We start from the raw sequence: 7376 nt of genomic DNA, 5'->3' as shown, positions 1-7376 counted from the left end.
TTTTCTCATACAATGGGCAACAGAACAATCTGCTGAATCCTGAATACTCTAAAGCCAACCGTTTTTTTTTTTAATCTGAAAGGAAGAAAATAGAGACAGTAGTATTGCAGAAAGATCCTAGGATTGAAAATATATGCATTGATGTATATCTCTTGTGAGGTACAGCCCAGAAGCTGATTTCTGGTTCTACCACCTAAGACTTAATGTCTTCACCTGTAAAATGTGGTGTATGGCTCATCATAGAGTCTCAGTAACTGAGCTACTACTGCTATCATCATCATCATCATCATCATCATCATCATCAAATCACCATTATCATCCACCACCCACCAACAACAAAGAAAATGGGAGAGTATAAAGTAGAGCCATTAGAACAGTAGCCACATGATTAAAACTTATCTTGCACAGGTGAAGAGGTGGGAATCATAGTAAGAACGTGTCCTCTTACCTTAAAAGAACTTGATGTAGACAGCTGGTTAATGTTCACCTGGATGATACCCTCCAATCAAATTTTGTCCTTTGCATCATTTAAGGCAGGTGTCAGCTATCCCAGTGCCTGAGACAACTTCAATGGCCTTGATATTTCTCTTTCCCTTTCTGTCTTCTTCTTCCCACTCTTCTCTCCTCACTTCTTACTACCTTTGTTTTTCCTTAGGTTTCTTTCGGTAGCATTAACCCAGAGTGCAAATATCAACTGACACACAGCCATGACAGTAAAACTAGATCCCCTTCTCTGGACTAATCATAATGATGATGATGATGGTACAAAAGGAATTTACATTTTTGAGCACTTAATACATGCTATTCACTTTTAAGCATGTTTCAAACATTATTGCACTTATTCCTCACACCCACCCTATGAGGTGGCTGCTGATAGTTTCTCTTTTTACAGATGGAAAGAATGGGACTCCAAGAAGTCAAGCTAGTTGATCAAGATTTTAAAAAGTGATCGATTATCAAAATCAATATTCTCTAGGTAAAGTGTTCATATGCTGGAAGGAATTTTGTGCTTCTTTTCCTGTATCACACAGCATAGGAGTTTTTGGAATGTGTTGGCAAGAGCCTCTGACATTAAAGCATCCCACAGTGGAACACCACAACCCAGGCGTTTCACTACTTTATGAGGAGAATTTTACTTTAATACAACAGCAACTTACAGTTGCTCACAGGGAAGGCTGGAACAAAGATACATTGTAATGTTTATTTTGTGTTCACATTATTTACCAAGAGGAACCATGCTCAGTTGTCCCAAAATAAGATGGTGATGACAAGTTCTTACACTCAGAATTTAATGAATAAATCCATAGTCTGTGCAAATCCCAGTGTCTTGAAAGTGAGGGAAATAAAACCACTGAGGGCCTCATTGACTTCAGAATTATAGGAAGTCGCTGACTATATTACAGGCTATTTATCCAAATAAATTCTCGATCATTCCACAATATGTCAATTCTAAGTGCCTGCACACACGCTTCAGTTGCTCCTTGGGGGCCATTTTTCTATATAAAACGTGTTCCTGGAAAATACAGTACGTGACAAGAGAGCTTTGCCAAGTGGAGCACAGTGAGGTTTGTGGGTGGGCAGTTATTCTTCAGGCATTCAGAAAATTCTGAACATAGAACTTAAAAATGATATTCATATAATACATGCATGGCTGACAGTGGAGGCCTGGTAGGGTAGAACTCCACTGTAGCCCTGAGGAAACAGGGAATGAGATATGAATATCTTCATTTAAATATTATTAGAAGCACCTCAGACAAAATGGGTTAAATAGTGATTATTGCTTTGCTAGGAAATGATATTAACTGAACAGCTGTGTTTTTATTGTAAAAAATATTTTTCTTACTACAAAGTTTATATGGGTTTATTGTATGAAAGAAATATAAACAAAAAGAAAAAAATGAACTTCAATGCCACTAATCAGTGTTATTTTGCTATATATATTTCCAGGTTTTTTCCTATTCATTTATTCAATGTTATTTAAATATTGCCTATAAGCTAAGTGTGGCTAGAATATATTTATATATTTTAACAAAAAATGGGGTCATAGGATATATACTTTTGAACCATACTTTTTTTTCAGTCAATAATGTATTATGAACATCTTTCCATGCAAATAAATTATATAAATGTGATTTTAATGGCCATGTATCATTATATTGGTCATGCAATAATTTATTTAGCCAATACTATTTTTTTTGCCATTTAGCTATTTTCCAATGTACCCCATTAAAAATATCCTGATGAATATCTTTATAATACTATTTGTCCACACTGCATTGGGTAGATAATCAAACATGAGTTTTATGCAACAAGAGAATAAGTCTAAAACACATCAGGCAAGGTTTTAAGGTTTCAGACAGGTTCCAAATTTCCATACAAATGTATTTGTCCAAACTACATAATTCCTAGGAGAAATATGAAAGTCTCACTCTTTTTCTCACTCTTTGTCCTCACTCTTGACAATTTTGGGTAACTTAATAAAGTATTTTCGACAAATTTTATGAAAATACAGTATCTCATTTGGTTGTATTTTGCCTTTCTTTGGTTACTAATTGGATTATTAGCTTTTATAAGTATATTGCTTATTAGTATTTGTTATTTTCCTGTCTTCTAATGAAATTTTTTCTATTTCCTTTTTTTAATGTTTATTTATTAGAGATAGATACAGCGTGAGCTAGGGGAGGGGCAGAGTGAGGGGGAGACACAGAATCCAAAGGAGGCTCCAGTCTCTGAGCTCTCAGCACAGAGGCTGATGCAGGGCTCTATCCCATGAACTGTGAGATCATGACCTGAGCCAAAATCAGATCTTAACGAACTGAGCTACACAGGCACCCCCTTTTTCTGTTTTCTAAGTGAATTGTTAGCAGACACTATTTAGGAAATCTTTACATGTTTCCATCAGAATATTTAAGATAAAGAGTTGAATGTCCTTTCAGAAACTAATATTTGACTGGAGAAGAAAAATCAATGCAGAGTTTAAGAAACAAATATGCAAACAAAGCAAAGATTCCTCATACTCAAGTTAGAATTGTGAAAGTTTAGAGCATTACTAAGTTGACACAGGGCTGAAGTGCATAAAGTGATGAGATAGTTCAAGAACATGGCTTCCCAAAGTTGGGAGAGGGAGAGCGTAAATTTCCTGATACAGTAGAACATGGTGAGACTGGTAGCCAAGCAACACAACACCTTAATGTGCCAGGCTTGTTAGCACTAAGCAAGCCCACTATGAGGCTGTCCATAATTCCATTTTCTTATTTGTAATGCAAGGGTAAACAAGATGATATCTTTCCTCTCTAAAATTCTAAGTAGTTGTATTTAGAAAACTTGGCAAAGATGTAGCATTGAACTTGGAGAAATTAGACTGATAGTAAATAGCGAGTCCATGGCCCCTACACTCAAGTGTCTTTGGCATAGAATAGTATTTCCTAATGTGTGTGTTCCATAGGACGTTCTTTCCACAAAGTGTTAAGGAATGTTATGAAAAACAAAAGTCTGGAGGTCACTTATGTCTGGGAAATTATGGGTATTCTTTAAGATGCTTATGTGCATGTAGAGTCTATAAGAGGGAGATAGAGTTTACAGCATTTGTCAAGCTTATATCACCATAGAATCTTTTTTTTTTTTTGAAGCATCTTTCATCCCTGATTAAGCAACAGTTAGCCCTGCTCATGTAGGCATGTCCCTTCTTGGGCCAAGATAAGTTGCTAGTGAGATCATCTAACTATCTTTGATGGCAAACCTCCATGCTGGGTTGGGTAGGGAGCATTATTTTTTGCTGAGATGTTGAGAAGATCCCATAGCTGGGCTTCTTTCTCCTCTCTCACAATTCTCTCTCTTTAGAATTACATTGAATCTAAAACAACATCTTTCAAGTGACAAGACAGAAGTTATCGCATCATATTTTTTGATGGTTGAACCTAGAGACTAGAAAACAATTTAAATAAAAAAATTCATTCTAATGCATTTATTGAGTACCAATATTTTGTTAGTTATTTTTCCCTACTTTGGAATAAGATATGAACAGCTTGACTTCAGTTTGTGAGTGGGAGGAGGGTAGCAAAGAATAAATGAGAAGTTTAGCACAAAATGATAAGAGCTATAATTGAAGTATAGAAATGTCATGGATACCCAAAACAAAAACCATCTAGCTTAGATCTGAGATCCTTAAGAAGGCCTCACAGAGAAGGCAGTATGGATGAGTATGAGATTACCAAGTACACATCGTGGGAAAAGGCATTTCATATAGAAAGATAATGTGCTCAACTACATAGAAATGAGAAGGACCATGGAAGATAGCAAAGAGTTGGCTGTTAGATGAAAACATTTTTTTTTTCTAAGAGGAGACTATGTAGAAAAGCAGGTGCAGATTATGAAGGATCATATATAGAATAAAGGGGCTTTATGAACAAATTTTTAATGTTTTTTAATTTTTGAGAAAGAGACAGAAAGTGAGTGATGGAGGGGCAGAGAGTGAGGGAGACACAGAATTCAAAGCAGGCTCCAGGCTCTGAGCTGTCAGCACAGACCCAGATGTGGGGCTTGAACTCACAAACTATGAGATCATGAACTAAGCCAAAGTCAGACACCTAACCGACTGAGCCACCCAGGAGCCCTTGAGCTTTCTTCTTTAGGTTATGTAAGAACTACTGATGAGTTTTAAGTTAATGAGTCATGGAACAGATACAAAAAGCTTTATTTAAAAAATTATAACTTCGGCAGTGAAATGGATCTGCTTGGAAGTTTGGATGAAAGGCTCCTAAACCAGAGGCTGTTTATTACAAAATTACTTAGGAAATGTTTAGGACCTGTGCTCACTTCGGCAGCACATATACTAAAATTGGAACAATACAGAGAAGATTAGCATGGACCCTGCGCCAGGATGATGCACAAATTTGTGAAGCATTCCATATTTGTTTAAAAGAGTTTGTGACCACTAAACCGGCCCTGCATGAAATTTTAAGAGGCATTCTCTGAGGGGAGAAAATATGAAAAACAACAACAACAACAAAAATAAATAAATAAATAAATAAATAAATAAATAAATAAATAAATAAAAACCAAAAGCAACAAAGAGTAGAAAGGACCAGAGAACACCATCAGAAACTCCAACTCTACAAGAAACATAATGGCAATAAACTCATATCTTTCAGTACTCACTCTAAGCGTCAATGGACTAAATGCTCCAATCAAAAGACATAGGGTAACAGGATGGATAAGAAAACAAGATCCATCTATATGCTGTTTACAAGAGACCCACGTTAGACCTAAACACACCTTCAGATTGAAAATAAGGGGATGGAGAACCATCTATTATGCCAATGGTCAACAAAAGAAAGCCAGAGTAGCCATACTTATATCAGACAATATAGACTTTAAAATAAGGACTGTATCAAGAGATGAAGAAGGACATTATATCATAATCAAGGGGTCTATCCACCAAGAAGACCTAACAATTGTAAACATTTATGCGCCAAATGTGAGAGTACCCAAATATATACATCAATTAATCACAAACATAAAGAAACTCATTGATAATAATACCATAATAGTAGGGGACTTAAACACCCCACTTACAACAATGGACAGATCATCTAATCAAGAAATCAACAAGGAAACAATGGCTTTGAATGACACGCTGGACCAGATGGACTTAACAGATATATTAGGAACAGTTAATCCTAAATCATCAGAATATACATTCTTCTCCAGTAAACATGGAACGTTCTCCAGAACAGACCATATACTGGGACACAAATCAGCCCTCAGCAAGTACAAAAAGATCGAGATCATACCGTGCATATTTTCAGACCACAATGCTATGAAACTCGAAATCAACCACAAGAAAAAATTTGGAAAGATAACAAATACTTGGAGACTAAAGAGCATCCTACTAAAGAATGAATGGACTAACCAAGCAGTTAAAGAGGAAATTAAAAAGTTCATGGAGGCCAATGAAATGATAACACCACAACCCCAAACCTCTGGGATGCAGGAAAGGCGGTCATAAGAGGAAAGTATATGGCAATCCAGGCCTTCCTAAAGAAGGAAGAAAAATCTCAGATATACAACCTAACCTTATGCCTTAAAGAGCTGGAAAAAGAACAGCAAATAAAACCCCAAACCAGCAGAAGACAGCAAATAATAAAGATTAGAGCAGAAATTAATGCTCTCAAAACCAAAAAACCAGTAGAACAGATCAATGAAACCAGAAGCTGGTTCTTTGAAAGAATTAACAAAATTGATAAACCACTAGCCAGTTTGATCAAAAAGAAAAAGGAAAGGACCCAAAGAAATAAAACCAAGAATGAAACAGGAGAGATCACAACCAATATAGCAGAAATAAAAACAACAATAAGAGAATATCATGAGCAATTATATGCCGATAAAATGGGCAATCTGGAAGAAATGGACAAATCCCTAGAAACATATGAACTATCAAAACTGAAACAGGAAGAAATAGAAAATTTGAACAGACCCATAACCAGTAAAGAAATCGAACTAGTAATCAAAAATCTCCCAAAAAACGAGTCCAGGGCCAGATGGCTTTCCAGAGGAATTCTACCAAACATTTAAGGAAGAGTTAGCACCTCTTCCCTCGAAGCTGTTCCAAAAAATAGAAATGGAAGGTAAACTTCCAAACCCTTTATATGAAGCCAGCATTACCTTGATTCCAAAACCAGACAGAGACCCCACTAAAAAGGAGAGCTATAGACCAATTTCTCTGGTGAACATGGATGAAAAAATCATCAACAAGATATTAGTCAACCAGATCCAACAATACATTAAAAAAAATATTCACAACCACCAAGTGGGATTTATACTTGGGATGCAGGGCTGGTTGAATATCCACAGAACAATCATTGTGATTCATCACATCACTAAAAGGAATAAGAACCACTCTCAATAGATGCAGAGAAAGCATTTGACAAAATTACAGCATCCTTTCTTGATAAAAACCCTCAAGAAAGTAGGGATAGAAAGATCACACCTCAAGATCATAAAAGCCATATATGAAATACCCAACACTAACAGCATCCTCAATGGAGAAAAACTGAGAGCTTTCCCCCTAAGGTCAGGAACAAGACAGCGATGTCCACTCTCACTACTGCCATTCAACATAGTATTGGAAGTCTTAACCTCTGCAATCAGTCAACACAAAGAAATAAAAGGCATCCAGATCAGCCAGGAGAAGGTCAAGCTTTCACTCTTCACAGATGACATGATACTCTATATGGAAAACCCAAAAGATTCCACCAAAAAAACTGCTAGAACTGATCCATGAATTCAGCAAAGTTGCAGGATATAATATCCATGCACAGAAATCGGTTGCATTCCTATACACCAACAATGAAGCGACAGAAAGAGAAATCAAGGAA

At 36.3% G+C, this 7376-nt stretch overlaps 1 non-coding gene across 1 annotated transcript; it reads left to right on the top strand.

The window, feature by feature from the left end:
- Positions 1-4807: 4807 nt before the first annotated feature.
- Positions 4808-4914, top strand: LOC125174146 (U6 spliceosomal RNA). The gene has a single exon (XR_007155277.1). It is a non-coding gene; the product is annotated as a U6 spliceosomal RNA (small nuclear RNA).
- Positions 4915-7376: the final 2462 nt, after the last annotated feature.

This window comes from Prionailurus viverrinus, chromosome C1 (assembly GCF_022837055.1).
Source record: "Prionailurus viverrinus isolate Anna chromosome C1, UM_Priviv_1.0, whole genome shotgun sequence".
Taxonomy (NCBI): Eukaryota; Metazoa; Chordata; class Mammalia; order Carnivora; family Felidae; genus Prionailurus; species Prionailurus viverrinus.
The sequence above is the reverse complement of the archived record's forward strand: the minus strand, read 5'-3'. Positions and strand labels throughout refer to the sequence as shown.